The following is a 9,559-nucleotide window of genomic DNA, read 5'->3' as shown; positions in this document are numbered from 1 at the left end:
GACCATATATCCTGTTTAGGGAGTGACACCTCTCCTCCTCCACTTTATGGAGCGGTACAGGCATTTGATGGGGACTTGAACATGCTGTGCTGATGGATGAGCTTGTCAGCGCAGCCCCATGATGCTCTCCTCCCCACAGAATGCACAGGACTGGAGAAACTCAATCATATAGAAAGGTATCACGCAAAACGTAGTTAATAACTCATTCACAGCACCTGGAAATAATCCGCTTAATAACATAATCTTCATATGTGAGGATTGGGTTACAGTTTACAGTCGGTTTGGTGTCAGCTTTTATGCTATGGTTAAAACATGGCATTTGACAAAGAAAAAAAATGATAATTTATGTGTGTCGTGACAACTTACTTCTTTCAGCTGATAAGCATGCCTAAGGTTGAGGGTGTACATGTGTCAACAAGCTGTTTTTTTAAACGCTATTCCTTGCCTTCACTAGTCTGCTGGTGTACAATGTTGAACACCGTGCCTTTAATGTCAGGAATTCAACTCAAGGCTGAGAGTTTGATTCCCCGAGGCAGAAGTTCTGAATCGCTGACAGGTGTTTCAAAGTGTTCAATTTGTGGATGTTCTAAAACAAATTCTTGAAACACCGTGCTTTAATACGTCTCTTTGAGTGACTTTCGGCACTATTTTTGTGCCTCTATTTTTGCTCTCTCTGTTTTTTTTTTATGTGAAGAATTCCAATCAACAACATTCCTGAGTGAAAGCTGTTCTAAAGGGCTGAATAACTAACAACAAGTGGCTTTTCAAATTAGAACTATTAATTGTGATGATGTTTATATATAACTAAACGTACTATATATTTCAACACAGTGTTAATGTAGGATCATGCTACAGTATAGACGTATGTACATGATCCTGCAGTGTAACACAACACTAGCTGCATGACTGCATGTCATACTGAGGCAGTCTTGCAGCCAGAGTAGAGCATAATACCATCCTCTCCCCCCAGATGACTGCGGTATAGCTGAAGCAATAAGAAACATAAAGACTTGGGCTCATATGGTATTGCTGGAAATGCAGAATGCAGATGGATGACAACCCTGTAACTGAAGTAAACAAATGAATGCTCTTTGGGGGCTGCATAAAATGTTGTCGTCTGTTACTCTGCTAGTGTTCTATTGTTAATGGGCAGCAGAGTGAATAAAATAAAATTTGAGCAAATATTTATGGTTTGATTTTTGAGCCACTTCCTTTAAGTTTAATTACATGGGTGCACATCAGAATATCTACTGATGTCAAACCAGAGCCTAATCAAAATTGAATTTCAGCTGAAAATAAATCTAAAGGGTGCAAGTCTTAACGTAAATATAGTATTGATAAAGGAGCAAACAATTATCTGCTATGTAATGATGTAGGAGAAGAATGTTGATAATGCTGAACAGAAAATAAAGTCGCATCCTGTCATCTTTGTTATAATCCAGGCTTCTTTGTTCTATGTTTTGGCAGTCCGTTTGGCCATGTGTGCATGTCATTATGTATTAGCCTATGCTAGTGCATGTGAGTCCCTCTCTTTGAAACTACTGACCCTCCCTATGCTTATAAACCGACTGAGCTTGACTTCACACACTACTGTCAGTCCACTGGTCTGGTCCCTTCCAACACACTGTGGAGACCAACACATATGGAGTGGAAACAAGGACAAACAGATGAATTTGTAAAGTAATGCAAACGAAGGTAACCTTCCCAGTAAATTCAATTTTCTGTATTTTGCAGATATATTTTGCAGTGGTAGTGTGATCTAAAGATTGTGGCTGGATTACTTTTTGTTTGGTCTCTTGAACAGTCTTTTTAATTGTAAATGAAATTAAAAGTAGGGGGAAGCGTGGCAGGGACTCATGCTAATTTGTTTTGGTCTAGTTGTAAATGTTGCACACATATCCTTTAAAAACTGGATAGCTACAATTTGATCTGCAAAGTTTTCATACTGATCACCTACCAAGCTATGCAGAATGCATACAGTCACTATGACCTTGCTGATTGATTGAATATGACAATTCAGTGTCTCTTTAAGACAGGCAGTTAACACTAGTACCAGCATGTTCCTCATCTTTCACTTTAGTGTTCTTAATCGCATCACAGTTTTCTCAGCAGCCTCTATAGATGTCTGGGGATAGATGCATAATTCTGTTGTTTCAAGGCCAAACAACTGTGTACGCACAGAAACAGATTATGCAGCTGCTGCATCAGATTGCCGCAGGTTATGCTTATTGTAAGATTATGCACACATGCAAAAACCCAAGGTCTGGACCTTCTGACACAGGATATGTCCTGTAAGGCTGCCATATAGCCCTTAGCCACTTTTGTGTTGTTATCCACAGCCATCACACACTGTAATTTCAGCCATAACGCCACATTGATCGATGGCACACAATCTGAAAATGCGTATATACTATTCCCACATTAACTGTAGAATTTAAGTGACAATATGTGAACTGATGCATATGTCAGAATGACAAATACACTGCAATGAAACTGTGGTTATAAAGAGATCTTTCACATGCACATTTCTATTGCTCTTGTTTCAAGCCAACAGGTTATTTTGCTAAAATATTATTCCTCAGAATGAACTGTCTGCCAGTTTTTGTGAGAAAAGTGCCGCATGCATGTATACAGGCAGGCCTTGACGTCTACAAAACTCTGACAGCTGACAGGTAAATTGTGAAACATTACATGGTTCTGTCAAACAGCTTATACCCACCTCCTCTCTCCACTCCAAGTGAACTCAAGTGTGGTTTCCTCAGCAAACACAAAAGGTCTTTAAGACAGGCAGCTGAGGGAGCGACGACAGGCATCATATTTGTTTTTCATATTAAGAAACATTAAGGAACAGTGAGGAAATATACACATTGCTGATTGTTGGCAGTGTCTGAGGGAGACTCACTTCAATCATGAATTTTATTTAAACATTTGATCAAAAAGCATTTGAATCTAGAGCACATATATTTTAGTTGCATAATAAAATCCCCCCCAAGAAACACCACTTACTGATTTTTCAGCCTTGTTTCCAGTGACGTGCACACGACCTTACAATTCTGCCAGACAACAATGTCGTCACTGAAGAACATGTTGTTTCCTCTCCTTGATGCTTTTCGGAGGCATCAGTCCATCAGTCAGTGCCGTCTGATAAAATAGGATTACTTTCAGAAAAGAAAAAAAAAGTGGTTTATGGCAACAAAACACGTTTGAAAAATTAATTTACATTGCGTGACCAATATATATCTCGCATCTGTCAAATCCACGGTGGCACTGATTTTCCTCTCTTGCATGAGTTGTCCTAAAATATATACTAGTATTTCTGTGGTTATGCAACCCTGAAAGTGTATCTAGAAGATTTTATGACACTTAAAAAAGATTTGCCAGTTTTGCTGACTTTGTGCCTTACAGTTTCAGTGGCACATAACAGATTTCCCCATTCAAAACCCCTAATATACTATATATTGTCTCTACACACACATCTCTTAGTAGCAACAATTAAGACAGCTATCTCAGAGAAGAACTTTCCTGAAACGTTGTAAGAAGTGTGAAGGCACTGATGTACACTCCTGGTTGCTTTTAGTATTAGACTGATTACTGCTCAACTCTTGGCTTGGTTCTTTTACCTTAGTATTATTGACTGATGAAAGCAGCAGCAATTTCAGACAAGTGTGAAATACACTGTATTTTGAATGATTGTTTGTCCGCGTATTACAGCACCACTGTTCAACAAACCATTACAATAATCAAGGGACAAGATTACTACAATTAAGTCAGCGAGAGCCATAGAGAGCTATGCATTCGGTCCAGCTGATCTTGTTGTTTTCTTTCAATTGATTTTGGGGAGGTGAAACACCATCTTCAAGTTGTCAGTGTTTATCAGGGCTGCAGATTTATTAGCATCAGCTGTGGCTCCACAGCTGTGACTACTCTCATCCATGGTTTCTAAGTGAGGCATCAACAGGTTCCACTTCTTGTAAAAACAACCTTTCTAGTCGGCAGCAGAGCAGTGAGTGCAGGAACACTAGTTTCCAAAGGCTGTCTTTCAGGATGTCCTGTTGTTTTAATGCCTCCGCTTGAGTCCCTGCATTGAAAGTCAGCCTCACATATGCTCAATATGCTGGTGATTAGGTCTTCCTGCAAGTGTCCCTGGATGCAGATCCCTAATCCACTTAGTAAGATTTGTTTTCTTGGCAGCTAATTTCTGATCAGGCAGAAAACAAATGTTTAATTTTTAACTTTTTTTTTTCAAAATCATCAGCCTCCGGCTCATGCTGAGCTGTTTTGTGCAGGTCCAAGTCTGTTTTATTTATTGATTTATTTTGTGGAACTGTATGAAACAAGGTTTTGTATCACACTACTATCTTAAGCCAAATGTTTAGGCACCCTTTACTGGATTTTGTCCCATAGAGTCTTCAAAAAACAACATTTTCATTTAGTAAATAATGCATCTTTAAAAATCCAACTGCATCTCCATTAACTCAGGTTTCCTTACTTTTTTTATGGTCTCAGTTTGTGTGACTTTGCTCCATACTATATAAGCTTTTCAAAATTCAAAGTCAGATTTACATGTCAGTGCATGATGTTTTCAAATTGGTGTGGATGGTTGTAAAATAGAGTGATACCTTATTAAAAGACTCGCTCATCTCCTTGAAAATGTGAGCTGTGTATGAGCTTTACAGGTCTGAAGCAGTCCTAAAAGAGGTAGTGAGTTTATTTGGCAGTAGTTTATCCAAGGCCACAGAGAGGTGTGTGTATATCTGCTTCAAACTTTAGTAAGTAAGAAATGGTAGCAACTCCAGTCCTATGCAGCCAAAAACCTGATTCATCTCAAGAAGTGATTGATTAGAGAACAACATGTGCACTGTTTGTGAAAGTATGTCAGCAATTTAATTACCAGGAAAAAAAATGACACAAAGTCTGAGTGAGTCTATTTGAAAGAACAGTAAATCCATTGAATAAAGCACAAAGTTACATAGCACATCTATTTCACATTAAAATAAAATGAAGTTGTTCTGTGAAGTAAGGAATTCTTACCATAGTAATTATTGGACCAATGCTTTGTTTTTGTAAATTGCAGATCTTTAACCAATGCCATGCTTCTGTGAATTCTAATTTTCAATCTGAGGCAAAATATCCTACACTGCAGCATTTGTATGCTTGGAATGAGATGTCAGGATGACAAAATGGAACACATCAGTGGAGAAATCTGACCACATGATGCACAAAAGTACATCACTGAATCAAATGATGTAGCCACGCAGGCTTTATTTAAGACAGGGATAACCTGAAGGCAGTGAATCTAGCCCAAAAAATGAAACTGCCGTGATATAAGGATGTTCTTTGAGCTGGAGATTAGGAGAGTGTGAAAAAGTTTTAGACAGCACAGATAAGGTATATGTGACCTTTACAAAAAGGTTGGTAAAGGTTTTAAAATCTAAAAGTCTTTATGTGTGCATGTTGAGAAAACAGAAAACACACTAGGTACAGTTTAGACTGCCCATATGAACAAAAAATGTGTAGGTAAGTAGCAAATAGCTACCAGCCATAGCAAGTAAGATGATCAATAAAAGGTAGGTTTCATCAAATGCATCGTCATTATTTGTCTGTATCAAAAAACCTAAATGTAACCATTCAGTTTGGTTATAATGCATCTGTAGGGGCCTGACTGTGAATTCTTTTCTAAAAACTATAAATGGAATTCAGTGGGTGTTTTATAGAAATGTTGAAGCAGGTTTTCATATGTATCCACCTATCGCCATCTAATGTGAGAGGGCAAGATACAATAAATACAGCAAAGTTCTGCACACAGCTGTGGTTGTTGATGGTGGAAGGCAAAGTTGTTTCTCTCCTATTCAGTAATTGGCAACATTTGTCATTTTTTTCATTTTGTCTGCAGCATCAGACGTGCATTCAACTTCACAAAACATTAAAATTACTTGTTAAAATAATACTTTTATTGATATTTTTTAGTCAACAAGAGACATCAAGATTGAACATATCGACACCCAGATATTGATTTGCACATTTTAACACTCTGGAGGGGGTTCGGATCGATTGCAGGGATAGTACATAGATATAGACAAACATATTCACAGTTCTATTCACACGCACACAGTTTTAAGTTTCCAGTTCGACTGAGCTGCATGTATTCGGATGGCAGGAAGAAGCTAGTAGACCCCCAGGGGACTCACAGAGCAAATGAACAGAACACAAAAAGAAGCAGCAGAATTTAAACCCAGGACTATTATGCTGTGAGGCGACAGTGATAACCAGCGAAAAAATTCACCTGCTTAATATAAGCAGATATGTTGACATATACAATGATTAAGCAGTGAATCCCTAATGAGTACAATATACATAATGAAATTTACAAACCAGTCACACTTCCTCGTCGACCCTCTTACAATACTGACATGTCCTCCAGTTTCTGTCTATGTTACTAGCAGCAGAATTTTTCCATCATTGTTCTTCTTTCTGCAATCATGTCCTCAATCAAGGCCTAATTCCATGTGCTTCACTTCACTTTGCATACCACATTTGTGAAAAGTAAAAATCGTTCCAGTCCATTCCTTGCGCCACTGAGCACAGAATAACGGCGTCAGGAAACGACCAAGCCCAACTTGTCAGTAATTCAATGTCTCCATTAAAGGATCATGATCTGTTCTATGATTCATGATGGCCATGCAGGAACGTCATGTAATTGGAGTGTATGAAAAGCGATGGCTCTCTCAACAGGATTTCAGCTCTGTTATCAGAGTAGTTACCGTTCCAGTGTCACTTCTTCTTTCCCTTTCTAGTTGCACATCATATACACATCAAAGTCATATTCCAGCAGTGCAGTGCAGTAATGAATGCCCCATATTTCTGCTGTTTAAATTTGATGATGTCCCACTGAAGTCTTCTTTTTCCACAAGCTTTCCTTCATGTTTCAATTCCATCAGGTTTCTGAATATATAAGGTTATTATATATTATATTGAAGTTGTATTGCTGTTACTCATGGCAATGCTGATATGGACTGCTTATTTCATTTGTATTTTTTTGTATTTTTTCAAGCACAGATTGCAAGGCAGTGGAAGAACTACTGGCAGAGATAAGAGAAAAGGGAGTAGCCCAAATATGAAGTGAAATAATAATGTTAAGATTTCTAACATCAGAATGTAGAATTTATTCATTATTAGTGCAGCTACTAAGTATTAAACTCACTTTCCATCTTTTTTACTTAAGATTGCACATGGTCTCTTTTTAGGTTTCTTTCATTTTTGTTGTTTTTTTCCTGAGTTTTTATGTTATCTTCTATAATCTATATAAAATAGCACACAATATATTATTTAAACCTAAACAGCAGGATAATACTGATGATATTTTACATATATTTTACTGTCAGTAAATCCTCAAGAAGACCCCAGTAAAGTTGGGAGATATTAATGTGCAAATGCATTGTTCTTTTTGATGTTTTAATGGAATTTGTTGATATAAGATGTCTCTCCACAAATAAAAAAAATGTTAAATTTCTATCTGAGATTTGCTCTGTAGAAGGATTTGCAAAAGGTTTAGAAGAAAATGTCAATTGAAATTCTTAAAAAAAAAATAATGCCATGAAATTAATTAAAATGATCAGTTAACTCCACACAATATGCAGTAGTAAAAAAAAAATCAATTATCAATTATCATTTCCCATGACATCCTTTGTCTTTTCAGCACTACTTCTCTAGGTAGGTTCTCCCAAGGATTGAAGTCGCCACAGTTGACTTGACACAAACTGATCTGTAGAAGATACTGAGATCAGAATTCTGTAAGGGCCATAGTTTAAGGCTGTTTTCACATTCATCAGCTTTGGGAATCACAGGCCCTGTTCACAGCTAGTATAAACATACACCATGGCTGATTTAATCAAAAGGAGACAGATCTAAGTTCAAACCTTACATTAGAACACATCTCCACATGTATCTCAACTGAACACATTTGTTCAGATCTCACTTCCTTGCTCCTTATACAAATAAAAACATACATCATTTTCATTTACAAAGACCAAATGTGCAGTTGGTGTGAAGTGGCAAGGGCAGGCAGTGCACTGCATGTGCCTAGTCTGCTTGAAAAGAAAAGAAAAAGAAGAAAAAAGGAGCCAACAATAAAATACTCGGGTTGTGGTTGAATATTCAAAAACATTGTGTCTTTTCCTGAACACTTTACAAGAAAGCATTCAGAAAGGCATAGAAAAAGAGTGAAGGTGAGAAAACAGTCCCACTTCACATACACTGAGCTATGTAATCATACAACAATGGATGTTGTTGATGAAGGTTTTCCATTGATGCACCACTGCCACAAGAAAATGCGGTACAATTTCATCTCCTTTTCTCTTTTTTAAAGGATGGACCAGTGTTTCCATGGTAAAGGAAATAACAAAGGAAATACTGAAATACACTTCCTTAGCATGTTGGAATTCAAGCAGCTCTTATCATGGCTGCCACTGAGATACTTTTACCCGGATGCTGCTGAAGGTTAGGAACCTTCAGCAGCATCCGGGATCTAACCTGCATATTATTTTCAGTCGTCACAAGCAAAGCCAGCTTAAGCAGTTTAGTTTGTACTTCTGCTCACACAAAGGATGTCACTTGAGTGGTCAGTCCTTCATTATGACCCACAACACATTTACTGCTAAAATAATGTGGCCATTCGCTTCCCAGACCACCTGCGAAAGAGGCCTGAGTGATCGGCCACAATGTGTCTCCACAGCTGTACTTGTGAGCTGTCCACTTGTGATCAGATCACCCAAGATGCATGTTAACACCAGGTGTGAACAAGATCTCAGCCTAACAAGTCTGCTGTCATGGTCCTGGCCATGTCTCTCTCTTTCCTGGTATTTCCCCTGCTTTTCCCTTGTAATTCTTGCTTGTCCTCTCTCTCTCTCTCTCTCTCTCTCTGTATCCCTGTCTGGGTGTGGCGACCTACTTTCCTCCAGCTGGCAAACATCTGACACACCTGAGACTGATCCTCCCATCAGCCCTCTGCAGTATTTAAACCCCGGCTCGTCACTCCATTTTCTGCCAGATAGTTCTGCCTGTTCGTGTGGTAGTATCCTCTCTGCCGTTGCTCGCATGTGTTTTGTGAAATTCTTGTGTAAATTTGCACCACTTTGTGCTTGTCATCTGTTTGCGTGCCGGTCACTTGCCTCGTTGCGTTCCACGCTCAGCTCCCTCGGCCTCTAAATCAACCACCCACCTTGTCTCACACTGTGCCCACCTCCTCTGGTCGGTAGTGTCAGTCGGACTACAACTTACACACCCCAGGGTTCCACTTCAGTTTCCATGCCAACCTCTGCAACATCACAGTCGGCCAGATCCGCTCCACTCGCAGCACCCCTACAGTTCTCTCTCCATCTCTCTGTCACCATTATCTAAAGACTACTGCAACACAGTGTTCTTAATAATTGCTATTGTCATGCCTGTTGTTCTGCTTTTGGGTCCAGGAAAAAACACGCATTAGACTTAACATTTGCATACTGGATGATTTTGTGGCATCACAACTGGGTTAAAGCCTTTCCTGAACATACACTAGGAAAAA

The sequence above is a fragment of the Amphiprion ocellaris genome, chromosome 14 (genome assembly GCF_022539595.1).
Source record: "Amphiprion ocellaris isolate individual 3 ecotype Okinawa chromosome 14, ASM2253959v1, whole genome shotgun sequence".
Lineage (NCBI taxonomy): Eukaryota > Metazoa > Chordata > Actinopteri > Pomacentridae > Amphiprion > Amphiprion ocellaris.
Note: the sequence above shows the minus strand (reverse complement) of the source record.